At 38.6% G+C, this 20,769-nt stretch overlaps 1 long non-coding RNA gene across 1 annotated transcript in view; it reads right to left on the reverse strand.

The window, feature by feature from the left end:
- Positions 1-13,931: 13,931 nt before the first annotated feature.
- Positions 13,932-20,769, reverse strand: part of LOC105487810 (uncharacterized) — a 139,917-nt gene continuing 133,079 nt past the window's right edge. Inside the window, exon 6 of the long non-coding RNA XR_011620643.1 lies at positions 13,932-13,984. This is a non-coding gene — a long non-coding RNA (uncharacterized lncRNA). The remainder of the gene's footprint in view (positions 13,985-20,769) is intronic.

Below are 20,769 nucleotides of genomic sequence, written 5' to 3' on the forward strand. Positions count from 1 at the left end.
GGGGCCACAAAATAGTAGAGTGAAGTGTTTCACCCATGGAAACAGAAGCAGGAGAATGTTATCAGCAACAGAGAAGAGCACCCAGGCAACCATAAAACCAATGGGAAAGGCAGACATCTGGGTCAACCACACTGTGACTGCTCTTTGTGGATATCAGTCATGTGCACGTGAATTTCAACTATGCACACGTGCGGTACCAACCATACGCATGTGGATACTGACTGTGTGCATGTGGATATCAACCCCAATCATATGGATACCAACTATGTACATGTGAAGCAACAACCACGTGCACATGGAATACTGACCATGTTCATGTGGATACGACCACATGCACACGAATACCCACCACTTGAATGTAAATGCCAAACTTATGCATATGGATATCAACCATATGCCATTGATACTGACTATATGTAAGTGAATATCAACCATGTGCACATGATTACAAACGATGTGCAAGCAAGCATATTTTCTAAGGAATCATCTTAAAAACACTAAGAGGTACATTATTAATCCTGTTTCACGGATAGGGACACTGGATCTCTGGAAGGATAAGTAACTTGCCCAAGGTCACACAGTTAGTATAACCAGGGTAAAAACCTAGGCCTCTCTCATAGCCCACATTTTGTCTCTGTTGCATTATGCCCATATCCATGGGTGATTCTCACTCCCAACCTTCACTGCCACCCCCTAAGACTGGCAAAGACCTGTAAAGCAAAATCTGACTTTTACGGAGTTTTACCATATTAAGTGGCTGGAGTACAGTGGTTTGATCTCCGCTCACTGCAACCTCCGCCTCCTGGGTTCAAGCGATTCTCCTGCCTCAGCCTCCTGAGTAGCTGGGATTACAGGCACGTGCCACCACGCCTGGCTAATTTTTGTATTTTTAATAGAGACGAGGTTTCATCATGTTGGTCAGGCGGGTCTCAAACTCCTGATCTCAGGTGATCCGGCCACCTCAACCTCTCAAAGTGTTGGGATTACAGACGTGAGCTACCATGCCCAACCTAACTGGCCGTTTTTATAAACAGTGTCCAATATCAATTTTACTTGGTTCAACGTTTTCGATATAAGCCTTGTTCTAAGCATTTTACATATGTCATCTCATTTGGTCCTCACAACAGTTCTTATGTGGTAAGTATTCTTATGGTACCCACTGACTAGATGAAGAAGCTGCGGCCAAGGGAAGTTAAGAAACTTCATTATTACACAGCCAGTAAGGGACAGAACAAGAACTGAAACACAGACTTCTCCACGATGCTAAGCTGCCTTCCTTCGTATAAAAATTAGGGGAAAAACAGCAAAAATATTTATAAAGTCATCTATGTTTTATCTTTTTTCAGGAATATACCTTGATGAAGTTATTCATTCACCAACTATTTATAGAGGGCTTATACTCTGTTAGGCTAGCCATATCCTGATCTGACTCTCATCTGGGAAAACGATCTGCCTGTAGCACATGTGGCACTCCATCCACAGAGTGTTCCTGCAGTTGGAAATCTTAAAATCAACTGAGAAGAGTCCTGCCCTCCTTTCTTCCTTCTTTCTTTCTCCATTCTTCCTTTCTTCCACTCTTCATTCCTTGCCTTCTTTCTTCTTTTTTCTTATTCTTATGATATACCATTTGATTTTTTAAAAAAGTAATAATAATTTGTGATGGTTTATACAAACAAATCAGAGCATGTGTAGAAAATGTCAATAGTAACGGCAGCAAAAGCCAAAATTGACAAATGGGATCTAATTAAACTAAAGAGCTTCTGCACAGCAAAAGAAACTACCATCAGAGTGAACAGGCAACCTACAGAATGGGAGAAAATTTTTGCAATCTACTCATCTGACAAAGGGCTAATATCCAGAACCTACAAAGAACTCAAACAAATTTACAAGAAAAAAACAAACAACCCCATCAAAAAGTGGGCAAAGGATATGAACAGACATTTCTCAAAAGAAGACATTCATACAGCCAACAGACACATGAAAAAATGCTCATCATCACTGGCCATCAGAGAAATGCAAATCAAAACCACAATGAGATACCATCTCACACCAGTTAGATTGGCGATCATTAAAAAGTCAGGAAACAACAGGTGCTGGAGAGGATGTGGAGAAATAGGAACACTTTTGCACTGTTGGTGGGATTGTAAACTAGTTCAACCATTATGGAAAACAGTATGGCGATTCCTCAAGGATCTAGAACTAGATGTACCATATGACCCAGCCATCCCATTACTGGGTATATACCCAAAGGATTATAAATTATGCTGCTATAAAGACACATGCACACGTATGTTTATTGCAGCACTATTCACAATAGCAAAGACTTGGAATCAACCCAAATGTCCATCAGTGACAGATTGGATTCAGAAAATGTGGCACATATACACCATGGAATACTATGCAGCCATCAAAAAGGATGAGTTTGTGTCCTTTGTAGGGACATGGATGCAGCTGGAAACCATCATTCTTAGCAAACTATCACAAGAACAGAAAACCAAACACCGCATGTTCTCACTCATAGGTGGGAACTGAACAATGAGATCACTTGGACTCAGGAAGGGGAACATCACACACCGGGGCCTATCATGGGGAGGGGGGAGGGGGGAGGGATTGCATTGGGAGTTATACCTGATGTAAATGACGAGTTGATGGGTGCAGCACACCAACATGGCACAAGTATACATATGTACAAACCTGCACGTTATGCACATGTACCCTACAACTTAAAGTATAATAATAATAAATAAATTTAAAAAAAAGAAAATGTCAATAGTCTCTACCTGACCAATTCCAATTGCCCCCTGAAAAATCCCAAGTTAGTCGTTTAATGGGTATCATTTTGCACTTTGTCCATGCCAGCACTTACCAACTTATGTAGATATTTTCAACATACATATACAGGCTGCAATATACAACTGTCATGTATATTTTGCCATACAGCTCTTTACAATTGAGATGTACCATACACATTACCCTGAAACTTGCATCGTTTCCCTTAATACCATATCTAGAATATTCTTACATTCCCACATATTCATTCTTTTTTATATTTATATTGTATTCATAAAATCTCATAATGCAGAGGTCAGAAGACTACACAGTCTGTTGGTCAAAACTGGCCTGCCACCTGTTTTGTAAATAAAGTTTTACTGGCACTCAGCTACATTCATTTTTAATGTATTTTATATGGCTGTTTTCTTGTTTCAACAACAGAATTGAGTAGCTGCTACAGATAGTATATGGCACTTAAGTCTAAAACTAGTACCTTTAAAAAAACTGTTGCACTTCTCTGATTAATAAAAAAAAAAAGCTGAATATTCTCTCACATGTTTATTGTTCATTATATTTTTTCACCTGTGAATTGGCTATTCATTTTCTTTGCTAGTTTTTGTACTGTGCTATTAGGAGTATAATATACTTTTAAGCAAGCTTGCTCTGAATACCACTAGAATTAGCTAGAATCCTGGCCCCAATACATATTAACTGTGTGACATATAGAATATTACCTGATTTTCATGTGCTTCAGATTTTTAAGCTATAAAATGGGATGGTAACATTGCCCCACCTTTTCAAATTATTGTAATGATATAACAAGGATTTTAAAGATAGCTATTCTTCTTATTTGTTATTTCTATTTTCTTTTTCTCTCTTTAAAAAAAATCTGTCTAATCAAAACTCTCTCTCTTTTTTCAAAAACAATCTGTGTAATCAAACAGCAAGTGTATTTTGCAACCTCACCCTTGAAAATCTCCAGGATACATTCAATGCATTGCATAACATCTATTGTATTCAGAATACTGAGAACTCCTAAAGCCACTAAATATGTGTTTGGCCTCTAGTGAGGTCTAGGAGGTGCACAGCTAATAGGATTAGAATATTCCGTTGGTGTGATTTTTGGGTGGTGTGGGAATAAATATCTTTTCAGTATTTCATTTAATATATGTTTCATTTATTTGTTCAAAAATCTTTTCTGTATCAGTCTAGTAAATCATATATGAGTTTGGCTATAATAAGTGAGGTTCCTGCAGACTCTCAGAGATAGCATTCCTAACATTGGTTTTATTGTACAGGACAGTAGAAGACAGAACCCCAATTCCACCAAGCCTGTGATCTACCTTGATTGAAAAAAGTAATTCCCACTAAATTCCGATTGCCTAAAATTTGAAAAAAAAATTCACATCCCCTCCTTTATCTTTTATCTATGCATTCTATTAAGCTTACATGTACATGTCCTGTTTTTGCTACCAAATTGCAAATAGTGTGAGGACAGACTAAGCATCTGGTTCGCTTTTGTGATCCTCACAGTACGCAACAGAATATGTTCCACAAAGCAAGTGTTCATTAAATAACAACTGAATGAATGAATATCAACTGCCTCACATTTTTTGGTTCTCAAAAAAAAAAAAAAAAAAAAAGCAAAAGAAAGAAATTTTAGTTAATTTAGAGCTTTGGGTCATTGAGTTCCAATTAACTGACGTCCTACAGGAACTGGAATCTCTCTAGCAGTTCTTCTCTCATGAGAGAACACTGGAACCTAAAGAACCTGGAATTCCTCATGGGGTCTGATTTGGAATTTGCAACATAAAAGTTGAATAAATTTTGTCTTGAGTTTTCAAGACTTACATTGTTAAAATAGAGCAGAATAATAATGATAATAATAATATTTGGAACCAACACCTAGTAAGCATGTTACATATATCAGTTAATCCACCCCAAATACTACAAGGTTGGTCATATTCTTATTCCCATTATATAAATAAAAACTCTACAGCACATGGTGATTAACTAACTTGCCCACAGTCACACAGCTAGGATGTGACACACTGAAATTTAACCCCGCACACATGGCTCTAGGAACAACAGCTTCTTCTCTACATTGTAGTAGAAACATTGCCAAACAAAGTCACCTAAGAACAAATTGCCCGAAGAGGTCAGATCTCTTAAAGCACTAGAGTTAGAATAAGAAAGCATGAGACTGACTCCTGGACTAACAATTACCTATAAGCAAAACTTCAAGCAAACAAGTCGAATGCCTTTCTTGGACCTTGGTTTTCCTCATCTAAAATGGGGATAATACCAGCGCAGAATCTACCTCACAGTTATCTAAATTAGAATGACATAATGTATACAACAAGCACTTTCTAAACTATAGAGCAAGCTATCATGGTTATAAGCCCAAATATACTGGAATCTTACAGTTTATGTTGGGAGAAGAGTGTAAGAGTTGGGGAATATCTTTAAAAGGAAGTGTTAGCTGTATTCACTGATCCCCGAAAAGTAGATACAAGTAGATAGAGGGGAGATGTTCAGAATACTTATATCTCAAAGAATTTTTTTTTTTTTTTGAGACAGAGTCTCACTCTGTGACCCAGGCTGGAGTGCAATGGCATGGTCTCGGCTCACTCCAACTTCTGCCTCCTGGGTTCAAGCGATTCTCCTGCCTCAGCCTCCCAAGTAGCTGGGACTACAGGTACGAGCCACCACACCCAGCTAATTTTTGCATTTTTAGTAAAGACGGAGTTTCACTATGTGGGCCAGGCTGGTCTCAAACTCCTGACCTTGTGATCCACCGGCCTCGGCCTGCCAAAGTGCTGGGATTACAGGTGTGAGGCACTGGCCCGGCCTAGACCTCAAATTCTAAGCATTCCAGATTACCCAGGCCATCATGACACTGTAGCTGAATCATACAGCTAATTATTTCAATTATCCTCATTTCACTGCCGTGATATAACAGGGATTATGAGTCGTATTATAAAGAGACTAATTATAATGGCAAATTCCACCAAAAAGATTTAAAAATAATTTTAAGTATGTTGCCAACCCTATGGGTTATTAAACGTCTTTAGACTAGAATTAACAGAAAAGGAACTTCTAAAATTAGAGAATTCGACATCTGTATGGCAGGAGGAAGGAGAGGAGAGAATTGGCCAGAGCTATGTGTGATGATGCAATTCTGTGGTTAATTTCTACTTTCCTAGTCCCAGGCCTTTCCTTAGGCTCATCCCTCTATTAAAGTCTCCTTTCTTCCACCCATTAAAAAATGTTGTATCTAAATGCCACCTTCTACATGAAGCATCTCCTGGTCACTGCAGCCAGAGGGATGCTCTTCTCTGAGAATCACTCTATTTTTATTGTATTTCTCATAATGACTTAGAAAAGACTAAGCTCTTATAACAACAACAACAAAAAAAAAGACCCAGAAATATTGTGACATGAACAACATGAAAGTTTATGGCTTTCTGTACAAGATTCCTGAAATGAGGAATCCAGGTTGGGAAAGCAACTCTGCTCAATCCAGTCATATAGAGACCCAGATTCCCCCCATCTTGTGGCTCTGCCATCTTCTGGGGCATTGTCTTCCACATGGTTATACTATGGCAAATAGCATAAATCCATGGAAATAATTTTCTTTTAAGCAAGAGAAGCAGAGCTTGAACATATCATTTCTGTTCACATTTCACTCATGGCTGCACCCAGCTACATAGAAGGGTAGGAAATGCAGTTTCTCACCAGAGGAAAGAGAAAACAGTTCTTTTGGATAACTGATTGTTCTCCACTCCAAATTCTTATGGTACTTCTAAAGGGCCTTTTGATAGAGTTCCTTGCATAGGTGTTTTATTTTCTCAACTCATTGTGAACTCTAGAAGTGCAGGGGTCACTGAAACTCACAGGATTGGACTTCTGTACCATGGCAGCTCAGTGCTCCACACTAAGTTCAATTTGTTGAAATGAATGGATGAATGTTCAGTTTTTCATAGAAAGACCATGGGTCCTTTGTCTGCTCTTTCTTTTTGTAATATCTACCTCCATCATAATTACTTATAAATTTATCTTTTTAATATCTCTTTCTCTTATGTACATTGTATCCGTTTATGATACTATAATAAAGACAGAACCAGGTCTGATGTGTATTCCCACATAGGAAGTACACACAAAAAAAATTATTAAATACTGAAGGCGTATATTTGTCAAAAGTTATTGCTGGCTCGTTAAGAAATGCCCAAAATGAGAGTAGGTATTGAGGACTGTAATGGAGACAGGCAGGCTGGCTACAAAATGCATTCCCTTCATTCCTGTTGGTGTTGGGTATCATCTTCAAGGTGGGTTCTGTCCAATAAAATGTGAATACATGGGCAGAAATGAGACCCACCACTTCTAGCTTTTGAAGCTGTTAAACCTTCAAGGCCATTTTTCACACATTCTTTCTTTGCCTGTTGACAAGATACAAGAGAGGAGATTAAGGCCTTAGGGGATGGTGGAGCAATCGGCAGAAATGATAAAGGTCCCTGAATGATCATGTGGAGCACCACCATAGGGTTTGCGTGAAAGTAAGAAATACTTTCCTTTGTACTGAGTCATTGATATTTTGGGTATTTTTTGCTGAAGCAGTTTGCCTACCCTAACTAATACAGGAAGAGAACCCCAGATGATGCTGTCTGATAGTTCTTACATTTTTTCAGCAAGATATTCTACTTTTCTCATTTTCAGAAGTCAAAAACACTCCTGAAAATACTTTATTGGGAATAGCCAATGGCTATAGTTGGGACAAGGCTTACTCTTAGGTCATATTGATAGACAAGGGGTAACAAAAAGGATGCTCTGACCAGGATCATGGCACCCACCAAAATGCCTGAAATTCTCACAACTAAAAATTCATTATTTGTAAGTTTTAGGATTTGTTTTTCAAAACAGTTTTACTGAGGACAAGGGACATACAATAAACCACAACATTTTAAATGAAGAATTTTAATATGTTTGTACATATGTATATACCTATTAAAGCATCACCACAATTAAATTAATAAAAATCATCATCCCCAACCATAAGTTTTCTCATGCCCATTTTCAATTCATTCCCCCCTTTCCTTGCTATCCCCTCTTCATGACACCCTCATCCCAGATAATCTTTCATCTGCTCTCTGTCACTATGCATTAGGTTATATTCCCTGGATTTACTGCTGTCCCCTCAAGTATCCTTGGGGATTTTTTTCCAGGACACTCCTGTGGATATCAAAATCTATGGATGCTCAAGTCCCTTATGTAAAATTATGCAGTATTTACATAACTTTCCCACATTCTCTTTTATACTTTAAATCATCTCTAGATTATTGATAATACCTGATACATTATAAAAATCTATATAAATAGTTGTTATAGTGTATTTTTATTTGTACTATTTTTATATTGCATTTTAAAATTTTTTTCAAATATTTTTTATCTGTGGTTGATTGAATCCACAAATGCAGAATCCCTAGATATAGAGATTCTTCTGTATACATAAATGGAACCATACAACACGCAATGTTTTTTGGTCTGGCTTCTATCATTTGCCATAATAATTTTGATACTATTTCTCATTGTAAAGTGTGTCGATAGTCCATTCCTTTTTTTACTAGGTAGTATTGTACTGCATGGATATACCACAATTTGTTTATTCATTCACCTGTTGATGGACATTCAGGTTATTTCCAGTTTGGGGCTATAACAAATAAAGCTGCTACAAACATTGATGTAGCAGCCTCAGTATGGGTGTGCGCTTTCATTTCTCTTGGATAAATACCATGGAATAGAAGGGCTGGGTCATTTAGTAGACACATGTGTAGCTTTTAAAGAAAGTGCCAAACTGTGTACCAAAGTCATTACACCAACTTTGCATTTCTGCCAGCAATGTATGGGAGTTCTATTTCCTCTATATTTTTACCAACACTTGGAATAGTCAATATTCCTGATTTTAACCATTTTAGTAAGTATGAGTGATATCTTATTTGCCAGAAGCAAAAGTCACAAAATCCACTTTTAAAATGCAATTTTGACATTGTCAAAAGAATGTGAGCTATAATGGTAGAAAAACTGGTTACGAGTCTTCACAATATCATATATGTAGGCACAACTTTGTCAAGGCACTAGGATATTCCAGAGAACACCACACACAAAGACTTGGAGGTCTGAAAGAGCATGGGGCAAAATGACAAGTAATTCAATAATGGTAGAGTGGAGTATGGAATAAGAAGTAAAGAGTGGCAATAGATAACTCTACGAAAGCAAGGTGTGGCTAGTTCATGAAGGGCATGGCATGCCGTGTAAATGAGTTAAGATTATGACCTTGAAAATGGGGAGTTCTGAAGTGGAGGGTGATGTGATCAGATTTGTGAATTAGAACCTTCAGCTCTGTGAGGACCAGGCTGGAGAAGAGGTGAATCCACAGGAACAGAGTCCATAAGAAGATGATTATTTTAGTGCAGATCAGAGGTAATGGGGACCTGATCTAGTGAAATAGCAGGAGGGAAAGAGAAAATGGAAACTGAGACACACAGGAAAGCCAGACTTGAGGGATAATTTCCTGGAACTTAAATGACTTGCTTTGAGCAGAGAGATAGGCAGCCTGTCTCCTCATAAAATAAGAAATAGGCCAGGCACAGTGGCTCAAGCCTGTAATCCCAGCACTTTGGGAGGCCGAGGCAGCCAGATCACAAGGTCAGGAGATCGAGACCATCCTGGCTAACCCGGTGAAACTCTATCTCTACTAAAAACACAAAAAAAATTCCCCGGGCATGGTGGCAGGCGCCTGTAATCCCAGCTACTTGGGAGGCTGAGGCAGGAGAATGGCATGAACCCGGGAGGCGGAGCTTGCAGTGAGCTGAGACTGTGCCACTGCACTCCAGCCTGGGTGACAGTGAGAGACTCCGTCTAAACAAAAAATAATAATAAGAAGAAGAAACAAAGGTTGGAAAACAGGTTTGTGGGTGAAGCTGCTAATTTCATTCCATTACTCCTGAGATTAAAGTATCACTGATTGTGAAAATGAAGGCATGTGGAAGTCAGATTTGGCCTTATTCATTCAAAATAGGTGTATTAATTCTTATCTATGTGCCAGGTATAGTAGGGAAATGGAACTATGTGGTAAGGGAAATAAGAATAGAATAGGAACTATATATCACAGTTTCACTGCTAGTTAGTTTTCATTTATCTTAGACAAGTCTTTTGAACTCCTCGTTTACTCATCTGTAAAACAGAGGTAATAATGGCAATTTTGAACATTTACAATACAATAAAGAACAATACTACATGAAAGCATATGATAATTCAAAGTAGAAAATGCTAAGAAGCATGCAATAGACATAGAGAGTTTGGGGGCTTCAGAATGGTGTCTACTTCCTGTTGGCTCTCTGGCCATACATGGCAATATATAACTATGTCCTCATCATTTTCAACCATAAGTAATGGCAGAATCTTGAAGGAATGAGCCCATAAGGCACTTTAATGTAGTAAAAGGAAAGTCATGTCACAGTATGCCAATCATGGCTCAGACAGCAGGAGACCTGGAGATATATGTCTTATTCCTTCCAAAGGCCAGAGCGAAGGGAGATCAGAGAGAAAACATAAAGTTACTCAGGGCCACTAACACCATGTGACTCCACAGGAAAGCAGAAACTGTTCATAGGTTTGCAGCCTATTCCTCAGCTATGAAGGTGCTTGTCTCAATGGGAATAACAATTTTCTAGGTATCAGAAGACTAGAAAATTAGTTCTAGCACTACCACATAATAGCTATGTGACCTTGGGAAAGTCACTTACCTTCTCTGGTTCTCTGTGCACTCACCTATAAAAGTGAGGCTTAAAATCATCTCCCCTAACACTGCCATCCCTAACAATGTATGCTTATCTGATACTTTCCTGGACAAATTGGCCCTTGAAAGGGGAGCTCCTTCCCTTTGCTGATAAATATACTCTGTTTGCTCAGCAAGATTAAGTAACATAATAAATATTCTAGCCAAGCACTGTTTGGACTGTGACACAGTTTAACAATGCTAATCTGCTGCATGGCAGTCAAAGCCTGCATCGGCTTCACATATTTATAAAGATGTCCTTGTCATCCAGTGCTTGGGTCAATTTTCAACTCACATTTGCATTGGTGACTTCATTTAGCCACCTCTCTGTCACTGGTTTGTTAGCTGGGTCTTCAGCACATAACAGAGGTCATCCATGCAGAGCAAAAGAAAATCTCTACATATATTGTGGAATATAAATATTATTAAGTGACCCAAGGTTTTACTTTAGGAATCTGGATTTCCTGAGAATGATTTTTGCCCTCTTTTTCATTAACTTGGCTAATCTCTACAGTTCAAGGAATCTGGATTTCCTGAGAATGATTTTTGCCCTCTTTTTCATTAACTTGGCTAATCTCTACAGTTCAGCACCCTGGACAGGGGTACCACACTGAGTAAGCTGATGCAGGTATCATGGGGAGAACTTAAGGGTCTGTTTGGTGGATTGAAGAAAGCTGCCTTCGGACTTAAATGGGGCAGAATATCTTTGCAAGCAGCATAGTGAAGAACTACCTTAGCCAAAATGTGCATGCGCTGCAAATGAGAGGTTGCTATTTTCCAAAGAAGTACTCATAAAGTGAGGGGAGGCAAGAAAAAAAACCAACTCAGACAACTCTCACCAGTATCTATTACTGTAAAATGCCAGAAGCAATTATGATGTCATGTATTGTCTAAAATTGTAGCAGTGAGACAGCTTGAGATGCAGTCGGAGCTAATAAACCAAATAAAATCCGCCGAGTTTTACTGCATTGTATTGTTTCTTTACACAATTATAGGCAGTGAGAAAGGCATCCGCCACATTATACTCGATTTATTCCTTCTTTATTTTCTCTTTTCTCTTCCCTTCCTTTGTTAAAAATAAAGTATGTGAGGTAGGTTTGGGGATTTTTAAAAATCTTTCCTTGATAGATCCAATGTAACTTATTGTTGCTAGCCTTGAAAATATACCCTGATTAAAATGTGCTTACCTGTTTTGTACTTACTTCAGCAGTAAACATCTTAAAAAAGAGCAAAGAGCTTCCCATTTTAAATGAGAAAGAGAAAATGAAAATGATGCTTGCCACTTGGGATCTTTCTAATAAATTCTGCCGAAGAGGGTCCTGTGCTATGGGGCTCATTTCCAAGATATTTCTTTAATCAAGATTCTAAATCCAAATATATGCTTATTTAACTTCCCTTGGATCTGAGAGTATTAAGTTTTTTTTAAAAAGTCAAGAGCTCCCAGCACTTTGGGAGGCCGAGGCAGGCGGATCACAAGGTCAGGAGATTGAGACCATCCTGGTTAACACGGTGAAACCTCATCTCTACAAAAAATACAAAAAATTAGCCGGGCATGGTGATGGGCGCCTGTAGTACCAGCTACTCAAGAGGCTGAGGCAGGAGAATGGCGTGAACCCAGGAGATGGAGCTTGCAGTGACCTGAGATCACACTACTGCACTCCAGCCTGAGTGACAGAGCAAGACTCCATCAAAAAAAAAAAAATCAAGAGCTTTTTTTTTCTTCATTTTCAATGTAATAAAAATATTCCTACTTTCTATGCAGTTTTCAGATAAGATCAATTGTTTTATTTATCTCAAATGCTAACAAGGATTGAGCTGCCAGGAGACTTCCAGACTCGGGGGCCCTCAAGTTGGTTTTTTCCCAGGGACCCAGCCAGCTGGTATTTCACACATTTTAGGAGAAGCCACAGAAGCTACTTCTTTATAGTTAAACCAAGGAATGTATCCAAAGAGGTGGATTCTTTTTGTTTTGTGTTCATATGATATATTTTCCTTCACAAGCTGTAAAATCCTTCACATCTCACTGATGGGGAAAATAAAGAATACAATTGAATGGTATCAGAATGTGCACAATCATTTCAACTGAACTCAAACTGCTTTCATAGGTCACATTTCTACTTGCTTCAGGCTTCTGTGCTTTCTGTCCATCTCTCACCATCCCAACTTATGGTGAATAAAATCTTCATGCAGTGAACATATTAATTATGTGAATTGCATCTTCATGTAGGTTGTGAGAGTTCTCAGGTCACATCTGTGGAACACCAAGGCCAAAAACACCCAACTCCACAGGGATGTTGTTTGCTATGCCCTTTTGGTCATCAGTAGATTGATTTTCATGTTCTGGCTACACAAACAGTTAGCAAAGCTGAGCATTGTTTCTTGCTTTGCACTGAAGACCCAATTAGCAAACACAGTCAATGAACAGGTCAAGAGTTGAGGTTCAAATGATCTCCTTGAGGCCAAGTATCTCTGTTTGAACAGCTTTCCACTGACCTTTGTCCTCATCACAGGTGATCTCTTGTAAACGTGTCACCAAATTCCATGTGCAGAGCTAAAGAGAAAATAAATCCTGGTTTATCCAAATATCATGTGTCACTGCACAGTCAAATCAAATGGCTCCAGAAAGACCATTACTGCTAAAGAATAAACTGTTAGCACAGAAATGTAAGACTCTGGTCAGAAAAGGCTCTGAACTGCAGAGATAAATAAATACACAGTGAATATTTAGATATATCCTGTGTTAAGAGCAATTTAAATTCAGTGTTACTTTTAACTCATAATAGACCAGATATGTAAGTCTCAGTGTGTTGGTAATCCCCTGTCAGTAAAATGACAGGGCTATCTTGTCATTGACTACACTTAAGTCTGCGACTATAAATTCACATCAGATTTATGATTTTCTGAGCCTTCCTGGCCAATAACACATTAGGAATGGCATTCTGGCTAGTTGTTTTACTCACCACACATTTTATAGATTATAGTCTTCAAGACACCAAGGGGTTGTAAGACTCAGATAATAAATCTACCAGAGATTAGCTATAGGGATCATGTTAAACATCTGACCCACCCAACACACTTGCAAGGATAGGTCCAGTCTATTTGTCTCCTGTGAGATGTAGTTGGATATACAGGCTATACAGCTTGCCCCAGATGGAGAACAAATTAACCACAAGCCCAACTAACTAGTTCCTCTGTAAGTCAGCATCAGTAGGAGTGGTCCAGGGTTCTCTGTCATAGTAGCAGCACCTGGAGTGAGCAGCTCTCCACCACTGCCTTGTTGACATGCTGATGGGAACAAGGACTTGGCTTTCTTGAAGTCTTTACAATTTTCTGCAGCCCCTGGCCCCGAAAACTCATGAAACTGACTCCTCTTGGGAACTGGAACAGAAAGATGATGATCAGAACAGAGGCATGCATGGCCACATATAGACTGGCCTTTCATGAAGAGGAAAATAATTTTCCAAAGGCTGGATTCATTCAACTGGAAGTATTTTTGACCAGCTCTAAGCATTGCAGTTGGGAAAAACAGAACGAAGCTAAACAAAACTGTCAACCCTAACTTCATAGCACTTGCAGCCTAGTCAGATTGACAAGCAAAATAAGGGATGAATGACAGAGCCACCTAATAACCTAAGACACATCCTTGGGGCTGACCCTAACTTCAAAAGGCTGTCGATTTTTACTCGTTAATATTTTTCTAGTCCATGTAACAAACTTGTTCGTGTAATCCCTGTATTTATAAAAGTAAAAAGAAAAACATTTTTAAAAATTCTAACCAGTATTCTCTTCCTTTCTCACCACCAGTACTTTAAAGTCACAAATTTGCCATCTTTTCACTTTTATGAAGGTACATTGAGTAAAAGGAAGCTAACCAACATTGTCTGAAATCTACCTAAAGTTAAGCAAGGGTCAGGGTGTCTTCACACAATGTTTCAGCCACTTGTTTTATTGCAGTCCACACAGAGGCTCCAAATCTCCAAGAAGACGAAACTAGAGAAGATGACAGAACAATCCTAAAGATGTAATAGATTTGCCAAGATCTGTGTCCTCATTCTTTAACAACATCATGTCCTTATGCTCATCTTGTGCCTCGTTCAATCCTAGTCCCCAAGCCCATTTCTACTGCCCAGTCAGTGGATACACTTGATCTAACCTGTTCTTTGGCAACACACAGTGGCGAAGCACACATCTCACTTCCCAGAAATGAGATGCCCAGAAATAAGATGCATCCTAAAGTTATGCAAAGAGGTAGAAACCACTGAGTTTAATATAAAAGCAGTTCAGAATGCCGGTTTGAAACCAAGTATCCCCCTGCCTCTAATCCCACCATTAGAAAGCCACCTGGTTGAGTCTTGATTTTGATTTTTTGAACCGAAGTCACTGTTAAAAATAAATATCCAGTGAGAACTTAAATCATTTCCCATGTTACAAGACAGGGTCCCTTCACATCTAGTCCAACCTAAACATAAAGCTTGGGTTTTCCTTTCCATAATGTCCCTGCCTCTCTAAGCCTAATGACCTCCCTCCTATATTTTAAGACTCGTATGTATGTCCCAGCCCACAGAAAAAAACTTGAAATCCCCCCACCCCCACCGTTCCCAGATTTTCAATGGCCTCATGAAGTCTCATCACAGTTATCTTCCTACCAGACAATCCATGAGCCACCTGAAGGCAACTCTCCACGAAAAGTTCAGCTCTCACAAGGGCAATGAGGCTAATGCCTCCACTAGCACAGCTCCTCCACCTGCCTGAATATGGCCAGTCCTCTCCCCACTGGCAGTCTGCCTGTGATGGCTGAGCTTCCAGGGTACTCTCTGGTACTCTGCTTTGCTGTTCCTATTACCCAACCCACACCACGTCTTCACTTGCTTTGCACCACATTTCCCATGAACTCACTTCTCTCCTGCCTCCCCTCCATGAGGGTCACATATCCTCCCTGCTTCAGCTCTCTTTCATGCAAGGAGGTGAGGTGATGAGCAGCCTGGTTCTTTGGTCCTTACTATATCCTCTTTCCACTTCTCTGGTTGTGGCACTGCTTCCCTTTGAACCCACTTTGAAAGTAAGAAAAGCAAACCTGACTGTTTATTCTCATTCTTAAAAGCCATATGGATGCCTCTGACCAAACAGTGGATGATCACATAAGGCAAACAGAGAAAAAGAAACATGAACATTAACATTTCAAAATACATCTTGTTTCACCAAGTATTGGCATTTGACAACTGAAGAAAATCAAGGGGCTATGGATTCCCTACCTCCAAGGACTGCTAAAGGATGGATATAATACATCTGAAGTGTTTAACATGGTGCCTGGCACACAGTGAGGCTTATTAAGTATTAGTTATTGTTCTTATTATCAGGAAAAAGGAAAGCTAATTTGGAAGTAGCCTAGGAGAGACAAAAGGAAAAAAATCGTGAACATTTCCATCATCGCTCAAGCTTAATGGAAACCAACAAGACCAGGCCTGCCATCTTGGTTTCTCCTCTGTCCCCAGTTTCACTTTGACTCAACTTTTCTCCTATGGCAGCTTGTTATATCCCAAAAAAAAAAGTCAACTTGATCTACACTCAGACTCTGAGTTAATTTTCGTCCTGTTCTTTGAAATTTTCTAGCAGGGATTCTGCTGTGACTGTAATTATATCCAAACACTTTTACAAAAATTCACTATCATCTGTATATTGTAGAAGATAATATTCCTACCACACCATTGGTGGCACCATTAGCCCTCCAATAACAGGACGCTGGGTGAAAGGGTCCCCTTCAACCCACAACAGAAACCCTTGACAACAGGTAAATACTACAAAACTGTGCATTAGAACCCAAATCTAACACACTGTCACCACAGGGAAAGCCAGTTTAAAATCATAAATGTCAAGATATAATTAGCTTAAAGGTCAGGTTTAATTATAGTTGTTGAAAATGAAATACACTAATTACCGAAACCATGTTGGAAAATTATTTTAATGGTTGGAAATGTTTTGTTGGTGCCTTTGTTTCTACAGAATGATGGTTCCTGATGCTTGATGAAAAAACTTGGTGACGAGCATTTGCTTCCCTGCATGGATAGAAGCAGAGAACAAAACAGAGTTGATGAAAAAGCTTGCAACTCCAAGCAGCCCCACAGAACAGTTGCTCTATGTTATTGTATTATTAATCATTTTCTTATAATCGGTGCTTTAGATATAATTTTAATGAAGCTTCAAGAAAAGCTCAATGCATTACATTGTAACAACAGAGGAAGCACATTTATCACTTGGTTTGTAGGTTTAATGGCAAAACAAATCAATAAATAAACAACTGCTGAGAAAATAACTCAATAACTGGAAAAAGTTGTTTCACCTGTAGGATTTCTGAGATTTCTACTGGGAATATTTATTGGCTCACCTAAGTATTTTTCTTGTGATTTTATCATCTCTTTCCTTTGGGCTTCCAAGGAATAAAAAGTTTGAACAATCTTTCATTTAATTTTATGTTTTGTCTGTTGTTTTTAAGAAAAAAAAAATAAGTGACAATACTTTTCAAAATTTGGCTCAGTTTTAAAGAAAAAAAATTGTAATAAAAAAATTCCCAAGAAATCTAAGTAATAAGCAGGCACAAGTTTTCAGAAGTCTTCATAATTGGTAGAAAAGCCCTTCGGAAGATTTAGTCTGAATACTGATATAACCCCATAGGGAAAAAAAAGGAGTTTTATCCAGTGTGGTTCTCATATGGAGATTAGCACTCCTGAAGAGAACTAAAACATCAATTTTTGGAGGAAAAAAAGTTGTTAAAAAAGGCAAGAACCTACAGAATGTGTTTTGTCAAAATGGAGAACAAAAGGCTAAGGAAAAACAGTGTTTTACTGTCTGAAAGACACATTGAGAGAGACAGTTTTAGCTGAGAGAGGAGAAGCTGCATGACACCAAAGCATTTAAATAGCTCCAAAAGAACCCACTTGTGACAAAGCGAGAGCAGAGCTGTTCTCCAGTAAGCCACAGACAATGCAAGGAGAGTCTGCACTCTGCTCTAGCTCAATAATCCACAAAGAAAATGGCATTTAATTAAGAGTTGCCTGCCTTCCAGGTACTTATGACATTGAAATTAGTGTGGACATAAGGCACTAAAGCTGACATCAACATAGTTCACCCAAGAAGTCATTTACTTAAGATTTACAACCCACTGTAAGAGAAAAGCGAAAATTTATGAAAGGTTTCCATCTGGCAGGCTATATCATTAGCATTCAAACTGATAGCAGCAATGATTTAAATTTCATAATCTAAGTGAAGATATGCATCAAAAATTCTTCTAAAATATGTCTAATAGCTCTAACTGACTTCTTTATTAGAGTCTGCCTATGAAAAAAAATGTCAGATATCAATGAAGAAGTCATCAAATGTTAATTTTAGTCTATCCAACTGATAGAAATTCATAATAAAGTAGCATCATTGTGGCTGAAACCCCCACCTAAGCTCTCTGAAAGAGATGCAATAAACTAACTCCTTTTCATTGCTTTAAAAATAAAACCCAATTGCCTTGTTTCATCTGGTTATAACGAGCATTTTAAGTCATAACAATGATTATTTATTAAATACCAATAGCTATTTTGGGGGATGGAGCGGGGAGAGAGTGCAGTCTTTGGCATGTGTTGTTCAGAGCTGATGAATAAATCCTGTTAACAGAGAGAAGGAAAGACGTATAAATCTCCTACTGCAGGAGAACCACTGTCCCATCCATTTTTCTGAATTAAAGCTCACTGTCACTACAAAATGCCCTCATGTTGTCAGAACGGGACTGTGTAAGAAGATAAACCCTTGATATTCTCCCTTAAAAATGCAGACAGATAAATGTTTAAAACAATAAGAAACGTGGTTTACATATCAGAATATAACATACCAAGACTTAGAGCACCCTCAGATGATACTGGGTACCAGTTTAAAATACATTTAACTTTAAAGGAAGTTAATATAATTCCCTGGGTTTTATGTACAATGCTGCAGAGGTAAAGAGAAAAATAACAGTTACAGATTCAGAAGACAGGCTGGAATTAAATTTGGTTCCACTACGTTTTAGCTCTGTGACCTTGAGCAAGCTATTTATCCTCTCTAGTATTCTATTTCCCCATCCAGAAAACAACACCTACCTCATAGGATTGTTGGATGAGAAGTGAGATGTTATATATGAAGTTTCCAGTGCAATGGTTCACAAAGAGTTTTTAGATATACAAAGCTTATCCAGGATATCCATAGAAATGAAAATAGGATGTTTTCTATGAAGCTTCTAGACCCCCCCAACCCTTGAACCTGGCTGTAGGAGTTGAAGACACAAGGTGTGACAGAGACATACCTTGTATACAGTGCACCTTGTATATTGTCAATTTTTCTTCTTGGCTAAGGAACAGCCAAGTATGTCCACATATGTCACACAAATGTACCCAGAAAAATAGGCCCCTCCATAACTCTAGGGAATACCGTGATTGCTCTCTATGTTGGGCAAGTATGGTCATAATAAGTACTATTTGCCAGATATTTCTTGCTCTCTGCCTCACATGCATAAGATGTTTCCTGGATTTTTTGTGTGTTTGAATAGGGTCATGCTAGTTACAAATAATGAATCAGAAATACAAATAACAGTGGGATGGAGTAGCCTCTGTGAGAGCCCATCGTTCCTCTGGTACAATAACCAGTGGTGTTTAAGACAGTGGTCACTGACTCATCCTGAATGATGGTGTAGAGAAAGATGCCAGCCAATTCACAATGGACATGGACCAGGTGCAACAAATAAGCCTTTGTTGTAGCAAGCCACTGAGATTTGAGGATTGTTTGTTCTCACAGCAGGCCCTGATTATCCTGACTGACACAATAGGTACTTTCTACTGGGATCTGATGAAATGAACGAGAAATGAAGAGATAGGTGTCCTCATTTTTTAAATTATTGTGCAATTATGTGATCACTCAATTCTACCAGAAGCAGGGAGTAAGGCATCAGGGTAGACCTTATAAGTAATGCTTGAACTAAATTGTGATCTTAAAATATTTGAGGGGTTTATTAAATTGATTGGAGGGAGGGACTGTAGAAAAACATTTTCAACAGAGTAAGAGGTGGAACTCTCAAAGATTTGTCTGGAGAGATAAACAAGATGAGAATACAGGGTCATCCTAAAGCCTCTACAAAGTTTGGACTTTATTTGATTGGCTAGAGGCTATTCTACTACAAAATCTCTGGCAGTTTACGGTGAAATGCCTGGACAATCCCAGATTCTGACATAATAACAATGACATCACGACAACCTCTGCTGGCAAATGCCACATGGTATAGCTCACAACTTAGAAAAGATTGGCTGCTGATCGTTCACAACCCCAAAGAATAATGGAAATCAAAATTGTAAAGTTTACATTTAAAAAATAAATTATTCCCAATCTTTAACACTGAAACTCAGTTAATAGCAGACATTTGGTACACAGTTTACAAGTTATCCTAATGCATTGATAATTTCTAACAAAAAACTTCTACTGTGGGCCAATGGAAGCCATCGAAGAGCTCTAAGCAGAGGAGTGACATGACTGGAGGTGCACATCTTGAAAAAACTTATTTAGAAACAGTGGGCTAGATGGAATGGATAGTGTCAGATGATGGTTAGGACACCATTTAGGAGACCGACACAGTTATAAGTTTTTACAGCTTATAAAAATAAGAAGGGGAGTGTGCCCATCTACCAAATTCCAAGAGAAATTTTCCAAGAGAAAATTTGTCTTTCCTGGTATCTGCGGTTGTTTGAAAACTATCTCCAAATAAACTCTTTTTTTTTCTCCCAGTAATATCTCAGTGGCAGTACTTTTCAACTTGGTTTCTACCATTTGTCTTTCCTTGCTTCCTCATCACCTTCACTATTGCTTCGTCTCGCCCCTGAGAGAACTTATCAATGTGCTTTAAGACCTCGGGCAGTTGATAGAGTGGGGTACTCTGTTTTCCCTAGAAAACCATGGTTATAACAGTCCAGGTCAAGATAATGAAGGCATGAACTGACATGAAATTCAGAAATGAAATAAAGAAGAGCTAGAAAAAGGAAATGGTAAACTACTGAATTCAGTACACCTTGTATATTGTCAGGGGAACACACTTTTCTAGTTTAATAACCAGGTTCCTGGAATGCTGTAGGCACTCAACAAATATTTGCTGAATAAATAAA

This window comes from Macaca nemestrina, chromosome 3 (genome assembly GCF_043159975.1).
Source record: "Macaca nemestrina isolate mMacNem1 chromosome 3, mMacNem.hap1, whole genome shotgun sequence".
NCBI lineage: Eukaryota > Metazoa > Chordata > Mammalia > Primates > Cercopithecidae > Macaca > Macaca nemestrina.